Source organism: Paramisgurnus dabryanus, chromosome 2 (genome assembly GCF_030506205.2).
Source record: "Paramisgurnus dabryanus chromosome 2, PD_genome_1.1, whole genome shotgun sequence".
Taxonomy (NCBI): Eukaryota; Metazoa; Chordata; class Actinopteri; order Cypriniformes; family Cobitidae; genus Paramisgurnus; species Paramisgurnus dabryanus.
This window is the reverse complement of record NC_133338.1, coordinates 11,833,543-11,847,728: the sequence shown is the minus strand read 5'-3', so window position 1 is coordinate 11,847,728 and position 14,186 is coordinate 11,833,543. Positions and strand designations below refer to the sequence as shown.

Sequence of the window (14,186 nt, the reverse complement as noted above, 5' to 3'; positions counted from 1 at the left end):
TGAATCCGATCAAACGCAGACGAATCAGCAAAGACCTCCAACTCATTTCATTTTTTAAATAAATGTCTTGTTTAATTGTTTAAAAAATATAGTCAACATGTTTTTAAGGGTTGGCATTAATTTTGAAACAAAAAATATAATTAAATATAATTAATAAAAGCCCATATCAAGTATAATAAAAACAATGTAGACATTTTGCGTTTAATCCAAAACGTTAAAAAGGCACTTACCGTAGATAAAGCACCATGCACAAGAAAAGGTGATCTCATACTCTTTCTGACTACAAAATATTAACAAATACAAAACACACAAGAACATCATTGCCAACAGCCACTGCCCCTCTGACTGTTTTATCAGTCTGAAATGAAAAAAGTTATACATTTAATTAAATAAAACAATTGCCAACAAGCTGATTATCTTAAGGTGACCCTGCTTACTGCAATTCCTGCTTATTATAATTACTGGGTGTGACTCACATTAAGTGTGTTTGTCAACAGTTATATATCTAAGCTTGAAACTTTTGATAGTTTTTGACCCCACGCCATCCATTGAAATTGTGTAACACACCTTGCATTTTCACAACATTTAGTTTTAAAAATCATCTGAACAAACTCTGAGCAAACCAAAGGTGATATTGAGAATGTTTATATAGATGCATACCTGTATTTGTTTACCACTAGCGCATGTTGATGACAGATGTCGCAGCTTCAGATGCAATAGGTGTCTTCATCGACAGTCTACTGCTGAAGTTTAAACAATCCTTGTCACACAGTGTGATAAGGTCTTATTGGATTGCAAAAATCCTGCTGTGTATCCTGGGCTTAATATGTTGTGGAATGAAAAGTTTGGAAACCCCTGCTTAACACAAAGTCTCATTTAAAGTTTATAAGAACTTTTGCAATAGACCGACACTAAACGAAACTGATGGCAGATGAGGTGTTGGGATGACAATGGGCCAGAGTTGAATCTGTGCATCTTAGCAGATCACAGGCAGGTTTCTCCTGAAGTGCTGCATTAAGAAAAGAAAGGAAAAGATGTTAGAACATTTTTAAGGAAATTTAAATAATTCTCACAATCAATATTGGACTATAAACAATAAATTATTACCAGTGCAATAACATGCAAACAGACCTGTCAACCACCTTAATAATAGATACTACGCGGTAGGCATGGGCTGGTTACCAGTTTTAAGGTACACCGTGGTTTTAAACAGTCAAGGTTACAAAACCACTAAAATGGTCTGTGATTGATTTGATGTTTACATATATACATTTCGAAAATATTATATAAAATATAATTTAAAGGCTTTATTTTTACCTGCCATTTAAAAATAAAAAAAATTAGTGTAGCAATGGGAATACCGCAACACTGTGAAACCGTGGTATTTTCAGAGGTGTAAAGAGTAGCTGAAAGCCATACTTGAGTAAAAGTACAACTTCCTTACTGTAAAAATTACTCCACTACAAGTTACAAGTCACCAATTTAAATACGACTTGAGTAAAAGTATTAAAGTAACCCAATTTAAAAGTACTCAAGTATTTTTACTCGTACTGAATGTTGGCTCAAAGATGCACTAGTCCTCAACACAAAGAGACACTGTAGGTCTGGGCAGTGAAAACTAAGAAAGTTTATTTATGAGGTTTTATTTCCTAATATAGAAAAGAAATCAAACACCTCAAAATTTTGACCTGGCAGAACAAACACAGATTAAACATAGTCATAGTCTTCTTTTGACTAAAATTTTAGTCATATTTTTGTCATCTGAATTGATTTAGTTTTTTTTTGTCTAATTTTATTCAACTAAATGCCATAAGATTTTTGTCTAGAAATCTAAATTACATTTAATTTAAACCCATTTAATTTTAGTCTAGTGTCATTGTGTACTTGAATGTGCCATGCTGAAAAATATATAGCCTAACTTTGTGATATAAATATATGGTAACACTTTATAAGGTTAATTAGTTAACATTAGTTAGCTACATTAGTTAACATGATAATGAGCTGCACTTATACAGCATTTATTCATCTTTGTTAATATTAATTTCAACAATTACTAATACTTTATTAAAAGCTTGTTAACATTAGTTAATGCACTCTGAACTAACATGAACAAACAATTAAAGCTTACATTTTTATTAACTAACATTAACAAAGATGAATAAATGATGTAACAAATGTATTGCTCATGGTTTTTTCAAGTTGGTTAATACATTAGCTACTGTTAACTAATGAACCTTTTTGTAAAGTGTTACCAAATATTCTTATATAGGCCTATCCTAAAAAAGATATAATTTTTATATTTAGAAAATTCCAGTAAACTAAAATTACACTAACAGAAATATGATAATGCATATTAAAAACGTGAAGTTGTTCATTTGAAAGATTAATTGGAAACACATGTAGTACGTAACACCACTATCTCATATTAAGTGAACTACATTTCTTCCGTCATGCATCCGTCTTTACAGTAAATACATTACAGCATACTTGATTAAATGTGAGGACAGTAAAATTGTACACTTATTATCAATCTTATAATGTTCTAGGGCAATCAGTACAGGACCTCGCTGGTTTATTTTGGTTTATATAGTAAGTTATATCAAGTTATGTACCAGCTCAGGTTAGCTGATAAGGTAGCATCAGAGTATATAAACATTTGTGCTTGCCCTTGAGTTGCGGGATGACCCTCCTGCAATCGCGCATCACTTTTGTTTTGATTGTAGCATCACATGTTTAAAAAATGGTCCCTTGACTGAAGCAAATGTGATATGCATCCATATGTTTGCTCTTTATCTCTTCTCTCAGACCAGACGCGAACTTTTCTCTACAGTTTATGACATACGCAGCACGCAGATGTCCCGCTACGGTGGCTCAACGCAAGCCATTCAGCGTTTGACATCAAAGTACCGCGAGACCAGACTTCTCCATATGCATTTGATTCGCTCTCGCAGTACTTTGATTTCATACGATTGCTCTGCGCAGAGCCAAATGAAGTCCCTCAGTTGCGTGTGTGCGTGTAACCTCGCGACCACACATTCTATCCATCATCACCCTCTGACACTTTCGTCTCGTTTTTATTTGACGAATAAACAATGTAGCGAGTAACGTTAAGTGTCATTTCAAATGTAGTGGAGTAAAGAGTACAAATACCCAATCAAAAATGTAATTGAGTAGAGAGTAAAAGTTGCCTATATTTTTGATACTCAGTACAAGTACAAAGTAGCCCAAAAAATACTTAAGTACAGTAACGAAGTACATTTACTCGAGTACTTTACACCTCTGGGTATTTTTGCTAAAGGTAATCATACCGCCAGAATCTTATACTGGCCCATGCCTACTAAGCGGTTGTACCATGTGTGTCACGAAACATGAGAGGAAGCAAATGCAAGTTAAGAGTTTTATTGAAAACAGAGTGAAATGAATGATGCGAGCAGCTGAGCGGGTGACACAGGCAGTTGAGGTGGCCAGCGTGAAGACAGTGAAACTCCAGTGTGATATCCACATCCAAATCCAAAATACGATCACGAACACGAGAGCAGGAACACGGAAGACAGGAACACACACAGCACGAGACCTCACCAACAGCTAGACATCCGGAACGATCTGACAAAGAACACGAGAACTGAATGAGTATAAATAGGTGAGTTGATGAGCTGCAGCTGGAGCGAGTGATGATCATCAGGTGCGCTGGAGGTAAGTGCCAAACACACCCACACACACAGACACCACTACACAACACAGCCATGTGAATCAGAAGGAAACAATGTATTCATAAACCGTGACAGTACCCCTCCTCTTAGGAACGCCGCCTGGCGTTCCCAGACTCCTTTACCTGTCGATTGAATTCCTCGATAAGAGAGTGATCCAATATGTCCCGAGCAGGAACCCAACTTCTCTCCTCCGGACCGTAACCTTCCCAATCCACCAAGTACTGAAATCCGCGTCCCCTCCGCCTAGAGTCCAGAATACGATTTACCGAATACGTGGTTTCCCCATCTACGAGACGAGGCGGGGGGGGGGAACCGGGGCAGGCGGATTAAGGCGTGACAAAAACACAGGTTTAATTTTGGAAATATGGAAGGCGGGATGAACTCTCCTGTACGCAGGAGGAAGACTAAGGCGGACAGTCACTGGATTAATGATTTTAGTGACCTTGAACGGGCCAATGAACTTGGGAGCTAACTTATTAGAAACGGATCGGAGAGGAATATTCTTGGTAGAAAGCCACACTCTTTGACCAACGACGTATCTCGGAGGCCTAGACCGGTGGCGATCGGCTTTGGCCTTGGTGCGCTCCCGCACCTGGAGTAAAACCTCACGGGTTCTAGTCCAGGTACGACGACACCTCTGAACAAACGCGTGAGCAGAGGGGACCGTAACTTCGGATTCCAGACTGGGAAAAACAGGTGGTTGGTAACCTACACTACACTGAAACGGCGATAGGCCCGTAAATGATACCGGTAAAGAATTGTGGGCGTACTCCACCATAGAGAGCTGTTGACTCCAGGATGAAGGATTCTTGGAAACCAGACATCGCAACACTCTCTCCAAATCTTGGTTGGCTCTCTCGGTTTGACCATTGGTCTGGGGATGAAACCCAGAGGAAAGGCTAACAGTCGCCCCTAGTAATCTACAAAACTCACGCCAAAATTTGGACACGAACTGGGGACCCCTGTCGGAAACCACGTCTGTCGGGAGGCCATGTAAGCGAAAGACGTGGTTTACGACAATCACCGCTGTCTCCTTGGCTGATGGTAATTTGGGCAAGGGAATGAAATGAGTCGCCTTCGAGAATCGGTCCACCACGGTCAAAACAACCGTGTTGCCCTGGGAGGGCGGGAGGGCGGTAACAAAATCTAGAGCGATATGGGACCAGGGTCTCGAAGGGACAGGCAGCGGTCGAAGTAACCCATCAGGAGGACGATTGGAAGTCTTACCGCTGGCACAAACCGAACAAGCCAAAACAAAACTGTGAATGTCCCGAGCCATACGTGGCCACCAGAATCGTTGCTTGACCAAAAATCTGGTTCGACTTACTCCAGGATGACAAGCAACATTGGAACAATGACCCCACTGAATAACATTGGACCTTAACTTCTCCGGCACAAATAAGCGATTCGGTGGACACCCGACCGGAGGCGTTACCCCTTCTAGAGCCGCTTTGACTCTCGCTTCGACCTCCCATACGAGTGCAGAGATAACTATGTTCTCTGGTAAAATACACTCGGGAGTAGACAGGCGTTCGGAACGATCAAAAATGCGTGACAAAGAATCGGGTTTGATGTTTTTGGAACCCGGACGATACGAGAGAGAAAAATCAAAACGACCGAAAAAAAGTGCCCACCGAGCCTGCCTGGAATTCAGTCTTTTAGCAGTTCTAATATATTCCAAGTTCTTATGATCGGTCCAGACAATAAAAGGTACCCCGGAACCTTCTCCTCCCGGGAGAGTCGGGCTCGACCCACCTGCATGGGCTCGGGATCGTAGACAGGGCTGACCACGTCTCCACCAGTGACTCGAACTTCCTCCGTTCTGCTGATACCGGAGCTGGGTTTGACTCTGCGATTCATACGAGTCAACCGGGAGTCGACTCTTAAGGCCAGTTCAATGAGTCCGTTGAGTGTAGTGGGTAACTCCGTGGTGTAGATCTCCCGATGGACGCGGTCAGCCAACCCATGCAGGAACATGTCCCACTGCGCCTCCTCATTCCAATGACACTCAGCAGCAAGAGTTCTGAACTCAATCGAATAATCAGAAACTGACCTCTCTCCTTGCTTCAACTCCGCCAGTAGACGAGCCGCTTCCCTACCAGCGAGAGCCCGATCGAAGACTCGCTTCATCTCTTCTGATAGTGTCTGGAATGAGGCGCAGCATGGATCCTGGTTCTCCCACACCGCCGTTCCCCAGAGCGCCGCCTTACCCGTCAAAAGGGTTAACACAAACGCCACCTTGGTCTGTTCGTTGTTGAAGGTTCTAGGTTGCAAAGAGAAATGCATTGAGCAACGTGTTAGAAATGCTCTACAAAAATTCGGCTCACCAGCGTAAGATTCGGGAATCGGTAGGCGGGGCTCCGAGGACGTGTTGTTATCCGGTGGTATGGGTTGAACAGGCGGTGTGGGCGGCGCAGTGGGCATCTGAAGTTGTTGAAATTGTTGGGTGAGCTCCGATACCTGTGCCACCAACGCCTGAACAGCACGACCAGTCTCACAAAGATTACGTTCTTGAGACTCCATTCGTCTATTGCTGCGATTGAAGAACTCCTCCATGGATGTAATATTTGAACTCGCTGCTTCCATGATGTGGTCAGATCGTTCTGTCATGAAACATGAGAGGAAGCAAATGCAAGTTAAGAGTTTTATTGAAAACAGAGTGAAATGAATGATGCGAGCAGCTGAGCGGGTGACACAGGCAGTTGAGGTGGCCAGCGTGAAGACAGTGAAACTCCAGTGTGATATCCACATCCAAATCCAAAATACGATCACGAACACGAGAGCAGGAACACGGAAGACAGGAACACACACAGCACGAGACCTCACCAACAGCTAGACATCCGGAACGATCTGACAAAGAACACGAGAACTGAATGAGTATAAATAGGTGAGTTGATGAGCTGCAGCTGGAGCGAGTGATGATCATCAGGTGCGCTGGAGGTAAGTGCCAAACACACCCACACACACAGACACCACTACACAACACAGCCATGTGAATCAGAAGGAAACAATGTATTCATAAACCGTGACAATGTGTTAGAAACATCAAGATTCTCAAATTTTTAGGGCTAGCGCAATACCACAGTTTTGGCTATTCTTCATGTTCTCTAGGGCAGTTATTTTGCCCCAGTGACAGAAACAGCGACAGTAATCAAATAATTCATTACCTTATCTACATGTGGGTAGAGGCCCACAGGTGAAGGAAGATTTTTGGCCTGCACTTTCACAGCTGGTAAACATGGATTGTGGTGGGCTAGTGACAGAATGAAGAAGATCAGTTTAAAATGTGCTTTACAACCAGAGGTTGCATTATTTTGACAGACAAGGGCTGTAAGAAAATTGTCAAAATCAATAATAATAATGAGCCAACAGCCAAACAGTAACAACTAAACTCAATCAACTATCTTAATCTGCCTGAACTCAAATCTTGTGGTCTATAAAGTGGGAGTTTATCTGTGTGTAATTCAATCATCATGTTAGACTGAAGGAATTGCAGTTATCATTAGATTTCCAGACAGCACTGGACAAGTGACTTCTCACACTCAGTGTGACTTGAGACAAAGGATAAACAAAGACATTGCGTATGTTTACATCCACATAATAAGAGGACAATTATCTTATTATGATATTAAAAAAATCAGCTTATTACATTAACATGTTTCAAGCGTTTTAATTTACTTTTATTTGTGAAGTTTATCTATCACAGGTGGAGACATACGCACATACGAAATGGCAAAAAAGACGTTAAAATCTGGTTTAAGAGCAAAAAAACTACCTGTGCCAATCAGTTTTTGCCATTTATGGGCTTTACCCTATAAAAGAAAACCATTTTATGCATTTAAATGACCTTACACGTTATCAGTTTATTAAGCGTTTAGACTATGTAGACACACTCACTGTGCACTAAAATTAAAAAAATTGGTTAACACGACCACTCGTGGTGGCTTCACTCAGAGGTTGGAGAAGACAACCGGTGGACTAAACATCAAGCCTCTGCACGATTCAGGTAAGTGGAATAAAATACATTGTAAATAAACATTATTAAAACAGATTGTGAAGTCATTCATTCAAAACTTGCTATGATCTAAGCCTAAATGACTTATTTTCTTTTTAGAATTAAGACAACCTTAGCAGGAGAGCCCCAGCAGTAACTTTCTCTCAAGCAGATGAGCAATAAGTTGCTTTGTATGAACACCACCCTAACAATCAAGGTAAAAGAGCATTAAACATTAAAGGTATTGCGGAGAATTTAGGTTTTCCGGGTGGATCATCAAGACTATTGGTCCTCCTAGTTGTCAATCTGGAGTGTTGCGCAATTGCATTTTTTTTTAAAGCGGAGACGGCGGTTTTTTTTAAATTCGAGAAAATCCTCCGCTACACCTTTAAGTGGAACATTTCTATAGCATGCTGCTTATAGCTAGTGAGAAAGATAATCTAATTGATCTACCATGCATATCCTTCAAATAACTTAACAGAACAACTGAACATGTATAATATAATTTAATATGTACATTATTAATAATAATTGTTAATAATATTTAATATTTGTGAAATTATATACTTGTATAAACATTGCAAATAAAATGAATTCACATTACCTGTTTTTAGGTAAACAGATCCATCAGTGGGTGACTCAAGGTCGGCTCTGTAAATACTGTAATCTGCATGTTTCCGAGCACACGTTTACCAGGACACACTAATATTAAACAGAAAAACAACATAAATCAGTGTTAAACACAAACAAATTTTAGGTAAATTAAATAAGGTTTTCATTTTCAATCAATATAAAAGAAATAAACGCAATAAAAAACAATGTCAGTGACGTAATAAATATGTGTAAATTTACACGCATCATTTATTAACCATTATAAAAAAATCCAGCAATATTATTAAACTTTGGCGAGCTGGTCGCGAGCATAGACAGTGGTCGCGAGGCCATTCGTACGTCACCTGAGCGCCATTTTCATCATATGACCGTTTTCCCTCAGGCACACTTCAACATTTTCTTCGCATTTAACATCATTATTAACATGTAAATAATATAATTCGTAAACATAACGTTTATGTTAATTTATAATGTTTTTTTTAATTGTTGGCTTTAAGTTAATTTGTCTGTCAGACTCAGTTTGTTCGTGTTGGTAAGTAACTTAACGTACGTTATTAACGTTACGCTAGCCTTTTGTCATGTACGTGTTGTTAGAAACTGATAAAAATACGAATTAATTCACAGATATAAATAACTTTATAGCTAATAGAACTGATAAAATATATTAACTTAATTATCAAACCACTTCGCTATAAAACTTTAAGGCTTCTTGTGAATACCGGTCGTTTACATAACGTTAACTTACTCCAAGCAAGTCGGGCAGGAAGATTGATACATTTTATAACTCAAGTAACTTTAAGTTAAACAGGGGCTGGTCTAGGCTAACTTAGCAAATGTTTACCCCACCACCGCTGAGAAAACGGTTACATGTTCAACGTGCCTTGCCTTCAGGATTTGCAGATCGATTTTGGCTTGCATTGATAAACGTTACAAACAAACAAACCAAAAAAAGAATGATCATATACGACAATCAATCTTTAGATCCACTACATGCATAACATAATGTTGGTTACTTACCTCTACTGATGAAACTCCTTCGTCAGCGTTGTAACTTCACATGTTGGTTTTGGTAAATCACACGAGGCCAAAGATCGAGGTGAAAAAGAGAAATAAATCGTTCTGCGATCGTTTAACGCGATGAGACACGAAGCCTTAAAAACCACAGGCTACTCCAGCCCAAAGATTAGTGTAGCCCTTGTGTCCGGCTTCACGTGGCTTAGCGTTAACCAGTATGACATCACAGTACCGCGTGATTACACTGTTTCGTGGGCTTTTGAATCACTCTCGCGGTACTTCAATGTCTGCGCATGTCTGCATGAAGTCAACCACTCATGCTTGTAACAGGGGTAGCGTTTGTGCGCTCAGTGATTTAGGGTGTTACAAAACAATATTATTACATTAATATTATCAATTAGTATTGTAATAAAGCTTTTTAAATGTTTGTTAATGATTAAGTGTCATTAACAAACTCTGATTTAAAACATCAATATATATGCTACGTAAATTTTCCTTAAATCATCAAAACATGCAAATTCAATGAAACAAAAACAACAACAATGTATTTAAGATGAGACACATTCAGCATTTATAATTTTTTCTCTCTTTTTTGTTTGACTTTGTTTTCTACAGTAGCCTGTTAACAGTAGACCAAAGGTATGATGATCAATTATAAATGCAATATGGTTGAAAGGTCAGTAAACAAACAACAAAAAGGTAATTTCTTAATAGAATGTCTATACATTTTTTGCTTTTGTTACATATTTCATACATCAAAATCATTAAACGTTAATAATTATGTATTCCAACTTGTTGCAGCTTGACAAAAATGTAGCTTGAAGGAGAAGGGACAGCTGAGTAACAAAGTCCTGGTACGCAGACGACGATACTATTACACTGACAAGAGTGTAATGATGATGGAGACACAAGCCAGAGAAAGGGGGACCAAACACCAGGCCAGAATTCTGCATGAGTCAGGTAAGCATAATGAGTTACAGCAGTGGTTCTCAACTCTGTTCATGGAGTCCCACTGCTCTGTGCATTCTGTATGTCTCTTTGATTTGACAGACTGATGCTGCGTCCAAATATCACTTTGTGCATCCTATCGTGCATCATGTTCTGGATGTAAAGCATGAGACTTTTAATTGTATGTTAACATTTCTATGGTGTTCACTGCATTATTGTTATGCATTTTGTGAAACATCTGCAACATTGTGTCGTTTATTTAGGGACTACTGAATAAATAATACACTTTAATAAAGCTATACTCAAAACAAAGAGCTTTTTTACAGGAGCAAAGAATTCTGCATCTAAAAGTTTGATATAAGCAAATGTTCATTTCAGAGTGTTCATTTTATTTACAGAAAAACTTAAAAATGTTAAATATAAATTAAAAGTAGTAAATAAAACACAAATACGTTTTGGTGCAAATTGCTGGCACTACCTGGATTGAAATTTTTACACATGCTAAGTGTGTCCCATCGGATGAATAATTCTACATGCACGCTTAGGATCTTCACGCCCACTAGAATACTTAGGCCAAATAAAAAAAAAACGTAATGTAAGTAGTCTAGTGCAAAGACAACAAGTGTGAACATTTGGACACAGCCTCAGTTCAGTTCATGAAGATCTCTACTAATGAGCTGATGATTTGAATAAGGTGTGTTAAATAAGGAAGACATACAAAATGTGAATAGCAGAGGACCTCAAGGAACAATGTTTAGGTACAGTTACACTGTATAAAACATTAACTAAACAGACAAATTATTTGTCATAGCTTCAATAAACAAAAGAATGTCACCTGCATTTTAGTTTCAAGCATTTTTCCACAATGAAGCCAAACTGGCAGAAAATAAGCTTCTGCTTTGCATCTGACATCAATTCAGAAACCTGCAAAAATAATTACAAGAGAATGAAGAATGTTTAAAATATCATAGAAATAAGCTCTAAGGAGCGGCATGGTTTACAGTAAAATTATGGGGTACTCACACTATGCATACTGTATCGTACCAAAGTATGTTTTACCTCCAAAGTTTGGTGTTACTAGTGTGAGCGCTCCGTACCCTACTACACTTGGTCTCTGCAACAGTCCAGTTTAGTTCATGGTAGGGGGGCATATTTTGAAACATAAATATTTTCAAATTATTTGCGACCCTTACAAAGACACTAGTTTCCCACAGCCAGCAACAGCACAATGTTTGTCTGACATCACAATCTTACTGTTATTACAACTTTATGATTGTCAACAACTACTACTTTAGACTGAACACCAGTGGGCGGAGCCAACGATATAATGATGTGCTGTGTCTTTCTGTGGGGAGGTCAAATGAAAATTAATTTAGCTAGTGACATCACTACTCCAGCCATTTTACATTCGTAAAAGAAGAATGCTGTCTGCGATTCACTTATGTTTCCATGATTGCAAAAACCTTTATCGAAGTACATATACAATTGTTTAAGTGTCATAATTAAAACATGCCTAAATTGGCAGTGACCCTGGCTTAAGTCGATACAAAACTCAAGTGCAAATCATGACACTCATATTAACTGTAGTTTTGCAAATTATTGTAACACCGATATCAGATATGAATAGTGTCTTATGTAAATATAAAAAGAGCAGAACAAAAAATGAATATAGTCAAAAAAATGTGATCTGTGCATTAAGATTTGCATTGTAAATGCAGTCTTATTGTTACGAAAAAACTTGGTTATTGCTGGAATCATGAATGGTCTGAATAGGATTTGAGTTTGTTTACTTGTGAAACTTACCTGCACCACCATTTACAGATCCAGTGGGTGCAGATCATCATACAGATGGTTCAAGTGTGGATCCACCTAATATTCAAGGTAAAAGAGCATTTGTTCACAGCATTATCTAAGAAAACATATCACTAGATATTACATATTAGATGTTAATGTCTGACTCTGATCCATACAAAACAGATTTTCTGTCCTGGGACACTTGGCTAACCATCAAGAAAGAACACAGTAGGTTAACAAGAATCTGACCTCACGTTTGATCATTACAAAATTATTGCAGTACATTACACATTTAAGGACTGTTATTCCTCTGGCTGATTTAAAAATACCCAAAAGTTCTTAAAAAGAAGCAGCCCTAGTTATTTTGGCTTGTTAAACACAAACTATATAGACATAGCTATTGCGACACCTCCTTCTAATAAACAGGTTTAAATACTTTACTTATTTCCATGAGCACAAATCTTAATGCTACAGCATATGATATTCTAGAAAAACCGTTTGATGCTAAATTTATAGCAAGAGTTTTGGCAGGGCCCTTTTCAATACCAACTTAAGAATGACCCTACAAACAAAGTAAGGTTCAAACAGAAAATTAGTGATTCAGTCTGGTGTGGAAGAACTTTGACTGGTCTGAATAAACCCCAGACCTTAACTCAGCTAACACCTTTGATATGACTCAAAGGTTTTTAGCCAAAAACTCATCACCTAAACCTATCAATGACTTGTACAAGAAGCTGTAGTCATTTCGGAACAGAAAAAGGCACTTACAAAACTGTTGCAACAAAAATCAAAATTCTTTGTAGTGGTATTATATGGTATAGCATTTATATTTGTTTTGATTGGACATACTGGAATAAATAAACATGTTTATTAGAATGAGGCCTCCCAATACTTTTGTCTAGTGTATTTGTCACAGAAAGGGTAACGCAATCCTTAGAGTGTGCTTCTTTGTAAATGTGACAAATGAAAATGACCTGATCCATCATTTCCAGCTCCAGTGGGCATCCTTTATCCATCCAGACCCTCATACAGATGGTTGGAGTTTTGATTAATCTAAAGTACCATGCAAGGTAAGAGAGCATTTGTTGACATAATTAGGAAGAAAACATAAACGCATTGTTCATGGCATTTAAATACAACATAACACTGTTTAATACTACCTTTTCTGTTCAATCCATAGAGCACTCATTTTCCCTCTTGAGACCATGGTGTGACCTGCAAGGTCGAATGGAGAGTAAGTTGCCTAAAAAAAAAAAAAAAATAAATGTATTTAAAATCGTCATTAGCTAAACATCAACATGTCTGAGGCAGATGCAGGTCTGATAATCTGTCCAACATTCAAAACCTCACAGTAAATCTACAGTCTTGAGTACTGTTTTAAATCAATGTATACATATGCTCATTATGAATTTTAATAAAAAATAGTACTAAATGTATATAAAAAGCCTCAATTCAATTATTTTTTTGATATTGCAGCTGTAAACGAGACAATCTTGGAGTCACCTGCATTCACTGGTCCAGTTGTTAGTCCAATTACAGATGGAGATTATAGAAGAGGATGATGTCTTTTCTCCAACATCTTTCTAGACTGATAAAAGATCTAGACAGGCTTGAACAAAAGTTAACAGAGGGGCTTATATAGAGAATGGTAAGAACCATTTTATCCGTCAAACTTTTTACCAATTATTGTAAACATAAACAATATTATAGGGCTTAATTTGTTTTAACATTACTTCAATGTACTGTATCTGTTTAAGGTGAGCAGCTACACATAAAAGAAGAACATGGAGAATCTTCCCAGAGGTGTTTATCAGCAATGCAGCTATACAACTAAATTGATGCAGGCTGAAACAATGTGTGTATGTTATGTCCAAATGTTGTTATGTTCAAATGTTTTACAATATACTTAAACAGGTGGACCTGTCATTATTGCATTAGTCAAGTACAACTGAGTAGGTTAAGTTTACATATCAACGTCAATAAATATATATAAATAAATATCAGTCTTGACAGCAAACATAATAATGTTAAATAAAATAATAATTACAGCTTTTTAAGAAATTTACACGGGCTAAAACTATCAGTGAAATTAACTATCAAAAACCTAAAATAAC

General features: G+C 38.0%; 2 long non-coding RNA genes across 4 annotated transcripts; one reads left to right on the top strand and one right to left on the bottom strand.

Annotated features, from left to right (window-relative positions):
* Positions 1–297: 297 nt before the first annotated feature.
* LOC135783576 (uncharacterized) lies at positions 298–13,710 on the bottom strand. 3 transcript variants are annotated; one of them, XR_010545685.2, is made up of 9 exons: positions 13,576–13,710; positions 13,233–13,315; positions 13,047–13,125; positions 12,082–12,147; positions 11,114–11,202; positions 9,334–10,277; positions 8,309–8,406; positions 6,878–6,963; positions 298–1,009 (listed from the first exon to the last, which is right to left on the bottom strand). It is a non-coding gene; the product is annotated as an uncharacterized lncRNA (long non-coding RNA). The 3 variants fall into 3 exon arrangements; XR_012335097.1 differs by having other exon boundaries at positions 13,233–13,287; positions 13,576–13,701; XR_010545686.2 differs by lacking the exon at positions 11,114–11,202.
* On the top strand, positions 7,488–13,886 carry LOC135783575 (uncharacterized). Its single transcript, XR_012335098.1, has 9 exons — positions 7,488–7,716; positions 7,825–7,921; positions 9,946–10,290; positions 12,100–12,159; positions 12,256–12,300; positions 13,065–13,142; positions 13,253–13,306; positions 13,549–13,720; positions 13,830–13,886. It is a non-coding gene; the product is annotated as an uncharacterized lncRNA (long non-coding RNA).
* The last annotated feature ends 300 nt before the right edge of the window (positions 13,887–14,186 follow it).